The sequence below is a fragment of the Ascaphus truei genome, chromosome 11 (assembly GCF_040206685.1).
Source record: "Ascaphus truei isolate aAscTru1 chromosome 11, aAscTru1.hap1, whole genome shotgun sequence".
NCBI classification, from domain to species: Eukaryota; Metazoa; Chordata; class Amphibia; order Anura; family Ascaphidae; genus Ascaphus; species Ascaphus truei.
In genome coordinates this window covers 15,800,902-15,819,688 of record NC_134493.1, presented here as the reverse complement: position 1 = coordinate 15,819,688, position 18,787 = coordinate 15,800,902, and the positions used below count along the sequence as shown (strand labels likewise).

General features: G+C 36.9%; 1 protein-coding gene across 8 annotated transcripts in view; it reads right to left on the bottom strand.

The window, feature by feature from the left end:
* Positions 1-18,787, bottom strand: part of RBFOX1 (RNA binding fox-1 homolog 1) — a 658,912-nt gene that overhangs the window by 335,843 nt on the left and 304,282 nt on the right. The gene's annotated exons all lie outside the window — the stretch shown is intronic.

Here is an 18,787-nt window from a genome sequence, read left to right as displayed (position 1 = left end):
GATTTTCGTAACCTCTTAGTCGCAGAAAATGTAATGTTGACCGTTGCTTAAGAAATAAAATGTAAAGTAAAAAAACTAAAGCTAAAAAGTATTGAATATCTGACAAATGTTTCTCTTTCACTAAGTGATTTTTTGCTGTGCTGCTCATCTATCCAATCAATACGGTACATGCAGAATACATGGTGTTGCTATAATTACACACGAGAAAATGAATTTCTTAATAAATACTGTAACACGATATATTTTCAATGTGAATTCAATATAAAGGGGCCTATGTATTAACATATTTTTTTAATTAGTTTTGAATCAAACATGTCGGTGTTTAAAGGTTTAATGGGTACCCACAAAGGTAAATATGTGCAAAAACAATGGCCATTAGCGATCTGATTGGCACCGGCTTAATGCCATGTGAAGTTAGCAGTGCCTTACGTTAGCTTCAAATAACATGGGGCTAAACCTGTCTTACCAAAATACACCATTACTACCATGCAGACCTAAAAAAATGTGTTTAATTACAGTAAAAAAAGAGACGATAGGAGAGGCAAAGAACCCTGTAAAAACAATATGATAGTTAAATCATACCTAACTGTGGTTTTACACACGTTTATCTCTGTCCTAACTAACGTAACGTTAAATCCCTGTGGTAACTGTAACAGAGCTCTGTGTATATGTGTCGTTAGATGGAACGCATCTTTGGTATCTCATTAGCACTAACGTCCGTTATAGTAATGCAAGTGTTCATTATAGCTAAACCAGCACTTAAGACATCATTAGTGAGCTTTGAAGATCCCCGTTAGCACTTAACGAGATGTTAACGTCTCGTTAATTCACTAATTGAGCTCTGTGGTTCATAACATGTTGTTTTAATGTTTTTTTGCCGCGTCCCTCACGTTGAATACCTGATTGATACATTTTAAATGAAAACAGATTGTGTATTTTATTTATTTATAATTAGTGTAAGAAAATCTAAATTATTAGTGTAATATTAATTATAATGGCCAGAAAGTGAAGATAATAAATGTTTGAACCTGTATAATGAAACATCCATTGTACATAAATAACAGTTGGATGCACGCATTTCTTCTGCAAATTTACTGTGCTAAATGCAAGCCCCGAGCAGGTACAGTAAGGTTTCTGGGACGCTGCCCCTTCTTCAGACAGGTGCAGATACGTGACACAACCATGTTGTGTCAAATACATTAACAGTCTTTTTTGGGTTTATGCCAAGTTGAACTTTGTGGACAATTTTGACACACGCAGTTGGTTTTTTTTGGCACACACAAGTATTATTTTTTAGTATTTACCAATACTGCTTACAGCTGTATGCTAAGCGCAGTTCATTTCTGTGCGCTAAAACAAATGACAAAAATAATTTTCAAGGCAGCTGGTGCAAATGGAAAATGTGAATATATATATATATATATATAAAAATATATATAAATATATATATATATATATATATATATATATATATATATATATATATATATATATACACAATAGACAAGAAAAAAGTATCCCAACGGAGCACATGGGTGTACCAAAAATTATCACAAGATTTATTGCAATTCACATTATTTAAAAGAACAATACAAAAAGAGTTAAAAAATTGGCATGGACACCCTACACGAATCCTGACAAATCAGAGAGGCTATATCCAATTGGACCAATGGTAGCTCATAAAAAAATAGCAAGAAAGATATGTGTGTGGAAAAAAAACCCAGGTAATATGCCTCCTATATAAATCTGGGGGAAAAAACACAAAGGAGAACATGGGGTAACCACTGTGACTGCTAAGTTACACCATACAGCAGGGGATGGGGTATAGTGTAGGGAAATTAAGCAAAAAACAGAGTCTGCAAATGGTAGTAATGTATCCCTGCAAAAACAGATGAGCAAAGCATCAAAGTCAAGATAATAATATCTACGTGCCCTCCATGAAGGAGAGGAACAGGGTGTCCTGCCACTGGCTCCCACTCCTACGCGTTTCGACTTGCGTCTTCCTCTGGGAGTGGTAACTACAATGAGAAGTGTTCCACTAGCACACTGTTTGCTTCATTTCCCTACACTATACCCCATCCCCTGCTGTATGGTGTAAATTAGCAGTCACAGTGGTTACCCCATGTTCTCCTTTATGTTTTTTCCCCAGATTTATATAGGAGGCATATTACCTGGGTGTTTTTCCACACACATATATCTTTCTTGCTATTTTTTGATGAGCTACCATTATCTTGGGTCCAATTGGATGTAGCCTCTCTGATTGGTCAGGATTCGTGTAGGGTGTCCATGCCAATTTTTTAACTCTTTTTGTATTGTTCTTTTAAATAATGTGAATTGTAATAAATCTTGTGATCATTTTTGGTACACCCATGTGCTCCGTTGGGATACTTTTTTCTTGTCTATTATATTATCTCATGTCCTGGAGCACCGCTGGCACAACAATATTGTTTGTCATTAGCCGGCTTTTCGTGGGTAGCGTGATTGAGGCACAGAGTGCATGGGGTATCAAGTTCTCCTTTTCTATACAAGATATATACATACAAACAGGTAGTGCTCATTATCCAATGTTTCACTTTACAACGAATTACATATCCAACGCTTTGCGATGCAACCCTAAGGGCCACTTTTCAATGCCTGAATGCGTGATCCAACGCTCACCGCCACTGATTAACATGGGACTCACTTTCCAACGCTACTTCCAGAACGATTCTGTTGGATAACCGAGGACTGCCTGTATATATATATATATATATATATATATATATATATATATATATATATACACACCTTTTTCTTTGTACACCATCAATGCCCACCAAAATACATTTATAAAATAGTTATTATGTTGTAGCTTTGTTCAAAAATGTTTTGTTATTTTTCTCTTTGTTTTGCTTCTGTGGCTTATGTTACAATCTCTGCATGGAACTTTATTTTCTAGGCTCTCTGTATGATTAAATTATACTGAAAATAGTGTAAGTCTTGGGAGAGAAGGATCAGAAGTTTAAAAGTTAGCTGAAGTAAATTTGAAGCAAATGCTGCATATAAAACAAAAGTGGTGCTCTGGATCCCATATTAAAATTACATTCAACTCCATTTCAGTGAAAGTTTTTCTAGGCAATCAGAATGTACTGTATTACATATGGGACTTTGAGAGAAATCCACTCAATTTAAATTACGGGTATCTGAATTTCTGCAACTACACTCGCTAATTATCCATGCCAAGAAACCTACAAAATCTAGGTTTCCCAAGCCACGCCTATCATAATACAACCATTTTCCCCAAGAATGTTTATTTTTAAGCGTCTCTGAAGTCTACAGTATATACTACAACAATTTTGGAGCAGAGAAAGTGTGTTTGATACACACCAGCATTTTTCGGTGCCCCGTTGTGTAAAATGTGGTGCAGATTGTTACAATAGAGAAAGTTACGCCACCTAAAATTTGGGGTTATTTTTGACACAGAAAGAACAGAGAAATAGTGCAGTTACTGGCAAAAAAATGCACGTTTCCGGCTTTTTTGACCTACCACTCGGATTGTCAGAGCAAGAGTGATAACTCATGTAAAAATGCAATTAACAGGTGATTTTGACACGTGATAAGGGCTCTAATCTGCATAGCAACACATGCAAAATCGCTTGTAAATTGCACTTTACAAGCATTAAGTCACAACAAAGTTACTAGAATAGGCCCCATAGACTTCCTTTTATGCACCTCAAGTGTTTCTTAAAAACTTCTTATCATCTCAATATTCTACTCTGGATCTTGCCAATATGTGACAATTCCCATCCCACCAATCTATATGCTTTTAATACTAGTCAAAAATGATTTCAACTATTTTTGTGTAGTCCTGAATTCAATACTACTTGGCTTCTTTCTCCTGTTTCAACCACCTTTTTCCTGTTATTCGCAGTTCCATGCAATGTTTAATGGAACGTCTACGGGTAATACAAGTATAAGACCTTTGATTTGCAAGAGAGGAGAGAAGCAGATGGGGGATCGACTGACTGCTAGTCTGGTGAGAAGGAGCATATACTGAGTGTGACTAGTCCGACTGCTAGTCTGGTGAGAAGGAGCATATACTGAGTGTGACTAGTCTGACTGCTAGTCTGGTGAGAAGGAGCATATACTGAGTGTGACTAGTCCAAAATGTAAATGTTAGTTGTAAGAAATGGAGACAAAATGTTGGTAGGGACTGAACATGCAATCATTTTTTTCTTGTGTTGTTTTGGGGAGCAGATTTAAAAACAGTAGCATGCAGTAAATACAAGGAAAAGTTCTGTAATATAAGGCTCCACCAAGAGACCATTATTTAGCCAATTGGCTGCCAGAGAAGGACAAGCAACACATTTCTCTGCAATGAGTTGTCGGTACCTTTGACAGAAAATGGGTTACTATACAAACAAGTCATTTTGTAACAGACTGATTGTTTGCACAAATGGGTGCTGAGGAGAATGTTCTCCTAGAGGATTGATGTTGCATACCATAAAAAAACTAATTCTAAATTAAAAGGAAAACAATTAATCAATACCAGTGTCTCTACTTAGCCTATTAAATGTAGACATGTAGCTGTAATACAAAGCAAGTGACAGTAAAGGCACACCAAATTGGCAGTGTAGGTCAACAAGTAATGCTTACATATTCAGTAGATTGGGGTGCCAACGTTTCGATCTTTCATGGAGCTTCATCATGGCAATAAAACTACAGCTGTAGCAAACATTATTACCCCGTTAAGAAAAAACAAGATCAATTACCAGTTTGTTAAAGAGAACACACGTAGCATAATTGTTTTCAGTGGAGCCACATTATTTGTTGAGTTTAATATCGCTGTTGCCTTAAAACAACGCATTGGGATAATGAGAACAGTAACATCTGCTACATCTGTAGACTACTATTTGATCTGACATAGATCTTCATTGGGGCTATGATAGTATACTGCTGTTTGAGCCGAAAGTGAACTTCATCAGAGTTTTAACATTGTTCTACTATTTAGTCCAACGTGGATCTTTATTGGGATCATATATTATACCATTCTTGCCATGATCAAGATCAATTTTGGATTGAAACGTCAACTCCGTGATTCAATAACTATGTAAGAACTACAGTTTGAGCTACATTGTCAGTTGAGGTGCCTTTACAATCACTCACGCTGAGTACAATCACAATATACAGTCACAAAGAGTGATGGGACATATTTTCATTCAGTAACTTTAGTCAGTATTTTATATACTATTAAACAAAAACGTGTCAATGTGTAAGCTAATTTCACTCAAATTATTATCTGTTTAAGATCTAAGCTAAAACTGTTTTACTGATACAACTAACACCTGCTTATGACTGTGAGAAAAGGCGTGATGAATAGCTTTCAGTTTACCTTCCAGCCATTGAACAGGTGATTTTGCTACCAACGGTCAGAAAACAGTTGGTAACCTTTAATGATTTGTTCTACCAGTCGGCGAACACGTTTGTTGCAATTAGTGAACAATAAGAACTATCAAAGCACATTGCATTTTGCCCATTTAAAAAGAGAAGTCAGTATATTCCACTTATATTCATCTGTATTTCTGATACTTGGTGTTAAAGAGAAGTAATGAAAGACAGCAGCATTCATAGCTATATTCCTTTAGGCACCTTGAACGTAATGTTAGGGAAACACTGTAACCAAACAGCTGTGTCATTTCAAGCATTATCCATTTATATATGTTTCCATTATATTTTGCTTACTAGATATAAAAACAAATCTATTGTTGCTTTAGGCTGTGCTTATAGTGCTGGCGACAGCAACGCGACGTCGCGGCAAAAGAAATGCATTGTCGCCGTCGCGAGCGCTTAAGGTAAGCGCGACGTGACTGAGCGAAGGATTGGTCGCGTTCGCCGGAAGTCATCTCTATTTGATTTTCCAGCGACCGTCGCCTACCGTCGCGTCGCCGGCACTATAAGCGTAGCCTAACTCTGCTAAAACCTTGTGTAATTTACTGCATAATAATGTGGAGTAACTATAAGTCAAAGATTATAAAAGTTCCAAAGAGTAAGTTTAGTGTCCCTATTCCAAAGCCTCGTACATTTATTTTAATATAAAACTCATGTCCTCATGTGCTGACATAGTTAATGGACTGACCCGTTCTTTGCTGATTTCATCTTTTGAGAACTTTATTCATAGACCAAACTGGCTGAAATTGACCACTTTTGGAGTACATTTCTTTTTTGGACAACTTCTATATTTTTCCACAATTGTTCTTGACAATTTCACAGACTCCGAGTAAGTAGATTTAAAAAATCACAAAGTTTGCTCATGGAATAGAAATGGTTGGATGCATAAAAATGAATCTGCCTATAATTTGCCGATTTGTTTTGTAAAGGTCAGAGTTCTGGATCGAAACGTCGATCATCGTTTCTAACACATTTTTCACATTATTTCATCTGGTCCTCAGGATGCCGTTTTATGGTACTATCTCTGGATGAAAACTTTATAGCATTCGAAGCACCGGATCAGGTGCGTGGTTGCACCACAGGCATTACCTGTGAGAGTCCTTTGAGTGCATCTTTTCTTCTTTTACACTGTTCATGCACAGTACAGATGTTGCCGTACTTATTGTTTTCAGCCCAGGGTATCCCATTGAAAGGAATGGAGCCCTTGCAGCACCATTGTGGCTGCCATCTCCCACACCACAGTGATTTCCCAGAGTTTCGGTCGATTCACCGAAAAAAATAAGGATGGCAACATCTGTACTGTAGATTATAATTATTATTATAGAGGCCATCTTGGAAGTTCTGCTACAGTATTTTAGGGGTGGCCCGAGAGGAGAAGAAGGCCCAGCATGTGTTATTTATTGGCACATATTATATATCCGTTTGCTGCCACCGGGCCCAACTAGTGTTTTTTTTTTTTTTTTTTTTTAAAGAGTTGAATGTAAAAAAAATGGAATCAAAATTCTCTGCTAGCCACTTTGGGTTATTTTCATTATTATCATAAGTAATTATTTCACTTAAAAATTGCTTTTCTTACTGCAGTGTTTGAAATAAAAAAAACATTTCTGTTGCCATATTTAGACAACAGCACTGCTCATTTTATCATTTTTAACCCAAGAAAGGTTTTAAGGAGAAGTGCTAATTTATTTAATGAACAAATTAGTTGCAGGAAAAGCTTAAAAAGCGGTAGGAGAAATCTGGCTATAATTTAAAGGGTTTTGCTTAACCTTGATTCTTTCATAGATACTAAATTACAGTTTGCTTTTTCTGTGCATAACTTTAGCCAGGTAATACTTAACTATTAAAGAAGCCTGTCTACATACTCAGGAGGATACTACCTCAAAGCTTACATAGCCATGTCATTTGAATTATAGAACACAAGCAAGAAATAAAGTATTGCTGTCCTACTTTATGATACCATTTCTGCTCTGTTTTTCTCCCTGTTGTATCTTTAAGAAGACAGTCTGCTCCCACTGTTTTGACACTTTCATGGTAAAGTAAAAATGACCAGTGCAGTTGAGGCATTGATTTCAGTCCTCTAGTACAATGATATCAAACAGATACCACAATAGAATTGAGTCAGTGCCATTGAACTGCTTTGGTTATCTCAAAGATTTCTACTATTGGTGTTCCATGACTGAAACATATGAAATGCAATTACTTGTACTATAATCCACAGTGAACCACTGGAGTATTACTGACTAACAACAAATCCATACATGCCAACATGTGATTCCATCCAAGGCCCGAATCCACATAGCTCCATTATTGACTTAACTTACGTTAACGCCTCATTAAGTGCTAATGGGCAGCGTCAAAGCTCAGTAACACAGTGTAAGGTGCTGTTTTCAGCAGTAACAGTCATTTGTGTTAGTATAACAGACGTTAGGGCTAATGATATGCAAAAGAGGTGTTCCCTCTATCAACATCTATGGAGAGACAGAGAGACAGACAGAGAGACAGACAGACAGACAGACAAAGCATTACCCTATTTTACTAGAGTCTCAAGCGATATATATATTCCCGCAAACCAACCATGAAACAACACATGGAGAGATACCTGTGCCCAAAAAAAAGGAAAAGAACACACTATAATAAAAACAGAGAAAAGTACCAGACAATAAAAGAACTTCACTTCTACTAATTAAGCTTGAGCTATTGATGTACCAGAGTTTATATTGTACCTTTATAATGCTACAAAAAATATAAAGAACCCAATTCAAAGTATGTCTATTTATTTATATTGACAATTGTAATATACAGAGGCGGCACATCTTATTCTAACATTTCCCGCACGGCAGGATGCGTGCGGGCAGCGTGGAGACGCGGCCTGTCCGCGCGTCACTGTGACGTCACTGTCACGTGCGCGCACGCCCGCCGTCCCCGGCTTCCCCGACACCCCTGAAGGTTTGAAGTGATGTAAGCGGGGGTGCGGGGAAGCAGAGGGGCACAGCAGGAGCAGCTAGGGGGTCGGGAAGGGGGAGCAAAATGCCATGCGAGCGGAGGGGGTGCACGGAGGAGATGCGGCTGGCGCCCGGTCTAGTTTCAGGCGCCAGCCGGAGTAAGCCCCGGTCAACCGGCGGCTTTTGTTAGAATAAGCTGTGCCGGGACAGTATATATATGTGTGTATGTGTGTGTGTGTGTGTGTGTGTGAACATATGTGTGCACGACAACGTTACTGTCAAACATGTTGGCAACATTCATTTTAACATGTAAGTAAACATGATGGCACTACTCTGGAATGTACAGTGAAAACAAGCAGGAAGTGTACAGCATATTCCTAGGGACCAGGTCTCTGACAAGAAGTGAGACCAGGACACCGCCTGAGAGCACAATGCAAATGTTAAATCAAAGAGCTACTATATACTGTATCTGTGTCCGAGCTGAAACAATAAGCCTGGCCATAAGAAATATATCAAAATTACCTACTGCTAAACTAGTAACTAACACTTATCAAATCTTAACCCCAATTTAACAAAAACTGTGGAAGTTGGTTATAAACCTTAAATCAATAATGATTCTTTGTAATACTTTTTAGGATTAAAGTTGGTCTAGTGAGAGCTGGAATAGTTTTGCACAAATCTAGTTTATATGTTGCAAATCCAACTGGAAAGTATGGTACAGATAAATTGCATTTATTAAGAAGTTAAAGTATGATATTGGCCCTGTCTTTTCTCAAAATGTAAGATCATATAATTTATACCTCTGAACTTTTAAATCCAGGGCCAACCGCCTGGGGGGAGACCCCGGCCAGGAGCTCTCATGAGCCAAGCTGGCTGATGAAGTCAGAACCAACTTCTGAGTCTAGACACATGTGCTGTGAGGACCCAGCTCTCCTTAGCTGTGCAGGCCCTCTATCACCAGCCTCTTCTCTTTCCATGTGTAACCCTCTGTCTGTGCGGCAGATGTCGGAAGATGGGCACTACTTCCATATATGACTAGAGTTGCCAGGTGTACAGTAATGAACCGGACTGTCCTATATTTGGACACACTGTCCAGTAAGAAAATAGAGGTAATACTGGACATGTTCTTAGAGAAAGGGGAGAAATTCAGGGGCGAACAGTGAGAGGGAAGGAGAAATACATGCGGGGGCAGAGAGATAGAGGGGGAGTGAACGTGAGAAGGGGAAGAGAAATAAATGGGGCAGAGTAAAAGAGAGAGTGAAGAGATAGAGGGGGAGATAGATAGAGGTGAAGTGTGAGAGGGAGAAGGTGGAGGAAAAAGAAGGGGCAGGTGAGAGAGATTGTAGCCATAGAGGGAAGTTTGAGAATAACAAGAGAGAGAGAGAAAAAGAGGTGACAGAGTGAGAGAGAGGGGCAGAGAGACAGAAGGGGTATGAGAGTGAGAATGGGAGAGAACGAGGGGACAAAGTGAGAGAGTGTCGAGAGTTTGGAGAGATGGAGCAGACAGAGAGAGAGAAGTCACTGAGAGAAAGAGAGGAGAGAGGGAGAAAGGAGCGAGTGAGAGAGATGGGGAAGTGAGAAAGAGAAAGGATGAGTGAGAAAGAGAGAGGGGCAGAGTGAGAAAGATTGGGGGGGCTGAGAAAGCGAGAGGTTGAGACTGAGAGAGGGGCCGACAGAGAGAGTCATATTCAAAATGGAAATGTAGTGAAAATATTTAATCAATGACATCTATCTTAAAAATTGAATTTACAACTATTTCTATACTATGTAAAATATTCTGACCTTACAACCAGCAGCAAATTGTAGTGAATGGGGAAAAGAAAGTAAATTGTAAGTAAATGTAATGTACAAGAAGATTGTCATTTTCAAAGTTGAGTAAAACACCAATACTTATTAAGGGTTACAAAATGAGAGTCTTCGGGAACCTGCCTCGTGTGTGTTTGTAAATATATTAGCGAACATTGGTTGCCAGTATGAATAATTTATGAAAGAAGGTTAAAGAACAAAATGCATGAAACTCTGTGTATGTAATAAACATAAAATAAACAAAAAAAAAACTGAATGCAGGCATTGTTTTTTTTGCATTCAGCAAATGGAAATATACTGGAAATATAGATAAATGGAGTGCGGTGTAAATATACTATTATTTTCCAGTTTGCTACTGCAATACTCATCAAGTGAAGGTGCTTAGAATGTTACCAGGAATAGAAATGTACTTGTGTAATCATTGTGAAACTGAAATAATATTAGATCATATAGACTAGTATTCATTTTCAGATTTCCAAAATACCTATGACAAAATACATTGCAAAATCCATTACAGTTTCAACTCAATGCAGCGCTTATGAGGCTCAAAATTATTTTTCTATAAACCACATGATTTTTTTATATTGTATCAGTAATGGAATCACAGTTTGCTTCTTTTCCATGGAAATTGGTCCAAACAGCTGAAAATCAATTGTACTCTGCTACTTTTTTATTCTTTCAACTAAAGTTTGCAATGAGATCCAGCGTGGAATAGTACTGGGACAACTTGCTGGTGCAATATTCCTAGATTTTGCAAAGGCTTTTGATATGATTGATCATGTTAAATTGTTAAAAAAGCATCAGTGCTCTGGAATAGGGAGACATGCTTTCAACTGGTTTCACTCTTAATTATCAGTTAGATCCCAATATGTGTCTATCTTGGCTCTAACGCCAACCTCATGTATGTCACCTCCGTGGTCCCCCACAAGGCTCTGTTCTGGGGCCCCTACTCTTTTCAGTCTTCATTAATGATCTTCCTACAGCTTGTAAGGCGGTCTCAATACACATGTATGCGGATGACACAATTTTATATACACACAGCCCTAGCCTCTCTGACCTTAGACAAGGACTTCAATTTGATTTTTCAAGACTTGAATACTAGATTTGTCAAAACAAACATTTTTTAAACACTGGCAAAACTGTAACAATGGCATTTGGGACTAAGGCAAAATTTCTACAGCTACCAACAACAGATCTACAGATAAGAACCAAGTCTAACAGAATAATGCCAGTGTCACTAGTTTTACATATCTGAGCATATGGCTACCCATTTAATGGCTTAATACCTATTCAACATTTGCATTGCATATTGATTCTTTGACCAAACTAGGTGTACTTTATAGGATCAAATTATTCCTACGCCGCTGCCCAGTAAGCGCATTGTACAACAGATGCTAATGCCAATTTTAGACTATGGGAACATAGTATATTTACAGCCCCCAAATTCACCTTAGCAAACTAGACACCCAATCCAACTCAATATGCCACTTTGTCCTACATTGTAACTACAACACACATCACTAAAAAATGCTCCAAGAACTAATGTGCTATCCCTTGAGTCGAGGATCAAAGTACATTGATCCTGGCTTGCCTTCAAATGCTTTTTGGGCAAGATACCCATCGATCTGAACATGCTCCTCACACCTACCATATGCAGCACTTGGATAAGAGTCCAAAAGACTGCTCGCAGTCCCAGGTTCAACAAAGTATCTGGCCGCTCCTCCTTCTGTTACCGTGCACCTCACAACTGGAACAATCTACCAGAGACTCTCAAAGCCGCCACCGTTCTAAGCTCGTTCAAGACTAAAGCTGTCTCACATGTTAATCTTGTCTGTAACTGATATATAAGCACATAACATATATTATCACTAACTCTCCATGAAATGTCTGTAGAAATCATGTATAACCTCTGTTCATTTACTGTAAACATGTATTGTTATCAACACTCTATGCCCAGGACATACTTGAAAACGAGAGGTAACTCTGAATGTATTACTTCCTGGTAAAATATTTTTATAAATATTACATCATTCAAACAAACACTTGCATTCAGTATGTTGTAAAGTCGTCATCTGCATGCTTTGAAAGATTTAAGTTTCATTCAAACTCAATTAATGGAGTTTAAAGCAGCATTTGCCACATAGATTATTTTATAGATTTTGAACCGGGGCTCTACCAAAGTAATTTTTCTATTTATAGGACCCTCCGGTCCCTGACATATTGATAGTTTTAGTTTTGTGGAATGTTTAAGATGGCATCTGCTGTGTAGCTGTGTTGCTGCTTCCTAATGGCCAGTGGGATCTGTGGGATTTGGCAGCCATTTTGAATTCTAGAATCTGAGCTAACACACCAGCAACTAAAACTAAGTATTTCATGATCCAGGGACCCCCATTTCAAATTCTGTCAGAAATATCTACGTAACAAAAAACCAGGAGGAAGGATTTTCTGCTTTAACCATTCAGCTGCAAATGAAGAACAGTGAATATACTTACTGTATTAAATAGGTATAAATAAACCAGATGAAATATTGTACAGTATATGATGATAACAGAACATTTACTAAGAACCAACTATTTTGAGACGACAAGGTAAGTATACCGAATGCATGTACTTTAAAAAAAAAAAACTACAAAAGTCAGTTTCAAAGTATTATAGAAAAGACAGAAAACACTCAAGAGTAGATCAACAACTCTCTAGCTTCCAAAAGCCAGTTTTGATCTTGAACCCATCAAGTAGTGTAAATGGAATATACTGAGATTCAGGCCGTGGACATTCAAATGAACAAATTATAAAACACTTTAAAGTGGAGATTCTCTGAGCGTCAATTAAGTTAATCGCACCCCAACCTGCGTTAAGTCTGGATTGAGCTGCAATACCCTGCGTCAGTGTTTATTGAATCTTGGCATAAGACCTTCATTCAATATTTTGTGAATCCGTTTTCGCAGTGTTTGAGGAAATGTTAGCCCTATTCATTCATCCTCTTCTCCACCACAGTGAAGACGAGGGTTGCATTATATTAAATAAAATGTGTCTTTTAACAGGAGTCTCCCTTAAACTTCAGCTTGCCGCAATACACAGATTACACAGCCATTGTATTTTACTCACTATGCAAGGTATTGTATATAAGTAACCGTAGCTATATTAATGCAACCATTCAATTTGTATACTTTAGTAGTCTCTAATTATGTCAATAATTCATTCCTAATGAATCAAATAATCAGTAGAGTTATTTGCAGTTTCAATTAATACGAGAGTTCTTCCTCAGAAGTGACTCAGTAAAGGATAGATCAATTCTTATTCAATTTCCTGTCATATATGAAGTCATCATAAACTCTATTTAGCTCATGTCCTTGACTTTGATGAATTATTTTCTATAGTGATTTGTTATAGTCATTTAATGTGTCTGCAGAGCTGGTAAAACAGTAACTATTAAAACAATTGAGGGTTAAACACGTTATTTACTTGTAACAAACATTAATGTATATCTACAATCTCTGACTTATCTTAGCAAGTATAACATATACATCAAATAGTGAAAGCACAAATAAACCACCATTTATTGAAACAGAGTTGGTTCTTGTGATAATTCAAAACTACAGCACGATCTGCCAATAGAAAGTAGCTTTTTAGGCTTTTACGTTTTATTTATATTGTGTATTGCAACGTTTTAAGTGAAATAAAACCAGAGTGGTCATTTTCTTTAGTAAACAGAATTGGGGTTTCTTTCTATTGCCTGTGTGTTTCTGGATTAGGCTGCTTTAGTTTAACAGGTTTCACTACATTTTCTAACAATATACAGCGATTTTGATTCCCTTCAATTAAATTAGGTTATGTATTTTAGTGGTCAATCATTTGCAAATGTTTAATTTTCATAAGTACTCTTTATATCAATTTATCAAGTTACTTTGCTTTCATTTTTATCTCATGTATATCAGTTTGTAATTTGGGATGTGTCAATAGGAGGAATAACTTACATGACAAGTATTATACTGGTATATATCAGGCTCTGTTATTGTATGTCCCTTCTCCCCCTTTTCTTAGCCCAAGAAAAAAAAAGGTCAGAAATGACATACTGTAAAGGGCCAGATTCCCAAAAAGGTGCTATTCATATAAATGGGAGTAAGGGCTGCTGAAGCTAAATACTATTTTGTGGATCTGGGCCAAAGTTTCCGTACTAACAATCTGTGTTATATGCAAAAAAAAAACTAATTTAACATAATGTATTGAAAATGTATTTTCCAACAAAGCAGGAGGTTTACACCATTTATGCAGCTGTAAAGATAAATACGATACAAATGTACAGTTCTCTGTTTTCTGGGCCATGATCGCACTTGGCACGTGGAAAAAAATGAATAATTGGTGCATACAGTACATTTATTAAATCTGTAAATGAAAGGGTTGGTTAAAACGTTGGAGGTTTTTATATGACTATCTAAGGATCTGTTTACTGTATTATGGTAAGATGATAGAATATTTTAATATTTTAGATAATTACCTTATAAAATTAAAAGTATTATTAACCAGAATAAACTGCTTCAAATGCAAGACTTCATTTGTAACATGTTGGCATATAAAAGAGTAATTTGGAAGTAAACCAAACCAGTGTAAAGTACAAGACTGAAACAATAGCAAAATATACTGTAGTCAGTTAACAGCTAAATAGATTTTAATTGTACATTTATTTTTGTATTGGCAATTATCTGTGCTCTCACATGGCATTGTTTTGTACTAAATTGTAATTAAGTTTATCAAGCTAATAAATGGGTATTTTACAAAGAAGATGTCAATTTGCCCTAAAATTCGAGGATCATAGACAACACTCTAAATTGTCCCTCAGTGTATTTCTCGATCTCTCTTAGGGGAAGATTCATCAAGTACCAATACGTGTTAGCTCACCTGATCTGGCGTTAGCTCCCATTCACGCCAATGGGAGTTAATGCCAGATTGAGTGCACTAACCTGTACTGGCGCTTGCTGAATCTGCCCCTTAGGCTCCTACTTAATATGCTGTGAACCAGTTTTCCCCTGTGCTGAAGACTTAAGTAAAGGCGTATTCACAGAATATTGAATAGGGAGCTTACAGAACTCTGTACATTAAATTAAGTTGAGGGTTTAAAATATGTTAGGCAATATCCAAAGATATCAGCTAAGCATGGACCCAAGGAATAGTACTGGAGGAGAAGAAAATCTCCAATATTGTACAAACTGAGATAAATCCATACATGCATTTTAATTTCAAGTTACATGCATTAAAGTATTTTCATTTTGGTTTTCCCATAATATGTTTTTCTCTTCTGAATCAAATACATTAAAAAAAATAATTACACATATTCCCCATTAAGTCTATTTTTTGACAGCTGCTAATGCAATGATTAGATATTTCCAAATCATACAGCCTTTTTTTTTTTTAACAAAAGGAACATTCTGTTTTCTTCCCTCGAGACGTTTTACCTCTGCAATGCACCTGGTCTCTGATGACTTGGGAAGCAAATGTCCCACAGGCATCCTTTGGTCTTCCACTTGACAAAATAACCTCATTGTTATTTATAGAATTTTCCCTGTTGTCTTCAGGAGAAAGTGCATCGTTAAATGGGAAACAAAGATCATACTGAAATTAGTAGAGCAGCTTCCCGAATATCAATGAGCTATTCATTCACAATTCCCTTGTACTCCCTATGCAATAGCAGCATAAAGATGTGTGAATATTGAGTAAGGAATCTATGCCCGTCTGGTATGAAATGCTATTGAGAATTACTATTTTTTTCTTATTTATTTTATGCAGTATGATAATAGCATGCATTATAGAAATGCATCAGAATCGGGAGATCTCTCTCCCTGTTTTATTAATGTGGAAGTAAAATAAGAACTATAGACATAAATCTAGTCAACTGTATTTGACTAATGTAGAAGTTTAAATGGAAATTAAGAACCGTCTACTGATACTACATTTATCCTATTACAGGCACACCATTTGTACGAGGGGCATCACAATTGAGTATTTCAGAACAGGTAGAAATAATTTTATTGAAAGGAGTACTCTTCTCGTAATAGCACATTACACCTTTTTACTCTGTTACTTTATTTTAATTTCCTCATACTTGTGTGTATTTTATGTTCCTGGATATATTTTATCACTAGCCAAAATCAACATCATTGAATGTAATTTGTGTCTTAATAAGTTCAGCTATCTGTAAATTTACATTTGACACATTTTACCATCTTAGAAAGTACAATGTCTTCATTTAATATACCCATAAATAAGTTTTATGATCCATTGTGTCAGTGTTCTGCTTTCAAAACACTGTTTACATTATGCTTCTTATTTGCAATCTTCTAAATAACTTTATCTTGAAACAGATTTCCGATCATAATTTTGTTAATAAAAAAATATTAGAATAAATACATTTTTGCTCATATTTAGCATTTTTGTTATTTATATTAAGTGTGAATTTCACTGCACTACAATCCATATAAAAACTCAAAATTAAACCAAGCAGCTGACTGTTCTGTTATTCTCCTTTCTCTTTCATTGTCTTTAGTTATGAGTTAATGTATGGTTCAATAAGTATTGGTTGGGCTATGAATTACAGTTACCCTACCATGTGCATGAATTAACTTTGATCTTTGTTTTTTTAATCTAATTTACTTTTATCTTGTGTATTTGAAATGGGAACCCATTATTTAGAAGGCAGCCCTATGCCTCACAACCAGTGTTTTCTTAGACTCATGGACCATCTGAACATTGGTTCAAAGTTAATCCGTCTGTTAACAGTTGACGTAAATTTCCTAAATGTTTATTGCAAATATCAAAGGACATTAAAAATACATAAAGACAAGGATTCAGAGTAAAAGGAGGATATCGCCTAACTATTCCTAGCAAATGTCACATATGTGTTTTAAACAGCAGCTTTACTGATCACAAGACAGCTGAACTCATTTAAATACATTTTTGGTCTGAATCCTTGTGGGTCAGTCTCACCAATTAGAGGGTAATGGGAATCATTGGATGTCTCACTCATTGGGGGAGGAAGGTGGACCAATAAGAGAAGTATATATATTTTAAGGACCGTCTAAATAACTGAAAGGCAGTCTCACATAAAGTCAAGAAAACAGAAGTGTAATGGTCAGCACTGACATCAAAGTTGACTGGTCTGAATATTCCCATTCAGCTGAATGTTGGTGTATATGCATGTGGCCTCCAAACAAATTGATACAGTATCTGTTTGTAATGTCTGTATGGGGAAGCATGGTTAGCAAGCAACAAGACGCATGCAGCAATGCTGCTGGCACTTAAAAGGAAACAGATATAGACGTAAAAATAGACCACCATAAGAATCATGTAAATTCTACACACATTCATCAATACTTATTAAACTGTAAAAGTTGGAAAATACAGGAGGGCCCCGCTCACACGGCGGGTTCCGTTCCAGGCCGCCGCCGTAAAGCGGAAATCGCCGTAAAGTGGGGCCCTACTGTACTGTATTGTACCTTTGAAAACAGAGATGCAGAGCTGTAAACCGACTGGTTCGCTGACAAATGGCATCTGACAAGGAGTTGCGCACGCGCTAAAACTGTTGTTTCGTGACAGTCGGATACATTGCTGCTGTGCACATCATGCCGAAAATTGGCAGAAAAACGGAACAAGCTCCGAACCTAATGAATATGGGTATACATTGGGAAACGCCGTAAACCAGAGCCCTACTGTACACAGTAACAAAAAAGAACACTGTTCAAAAGAAACACTCGTATCAGACAAATGGGAAGGATTTAAATGATGAGAGTTTGGCAGCAATTGTCATTCTAGTAGAGTAACAGGTCATTTTTCTTACAAATCATAACTGTGTCTAGCTCGTTCTCTAGATTAACAATATAGAGAAAAACATCAGGATGGTGGTGGGAGGAAAGATTTAATTAAATGGTCCTTTGGTATAATAATTACACTATTACGCTTAGCTGTACAAATTGATAGCACAGAAGTTAAATATTTTGTAGTACCAGAAAATTATTGTAAAAGTAACTTTGGCAGACTCTGGTAATGTCAGCAAAGAAATTGCATTTTAAGTAATAAAAACAATTAAAAAAAATAGTGTTACAAAGAAAGGTAGCACTAAATGTATACCATTCATACATGGATCCTTCAGTCTACATCTGCGTCGCTCCAAAGGCGGACAGCCTTTGGCACAGCCAAAGGGCAGCCAAAGGGTGTGAGCCGTTTGCTGCCGTTCACTGATGTTTGGTGATATTAAAGTGATGTTAAAGGTTCTCTATTTCAATCTGAAACTCATCGGCATTTCATCCCCTGTACCCATTTTCCAACTCTAACTGTCCATTAAATGTCTTTGAATTAACTGTATCTCTTCTATTAATGCAACCATGTATTATTATCAAAACTCTGTGCCTAGGACATACTTGAAAACGACAGGTAACTCTCAATGTATTACTTCCTGGTAAAACATTTTAAAAATAAATAAATCTTGCATACAGGTGTAACAGCCATTATTGGTCCCGCTGGGACTTGGCAGTGGGACACTCAGCTTGCCAGTAGGAGTAGCTGACATTCTAAACAGAAGATGCATTTGAAAAAGGGGTGGGACTAACGTGGTGTTGTACCTG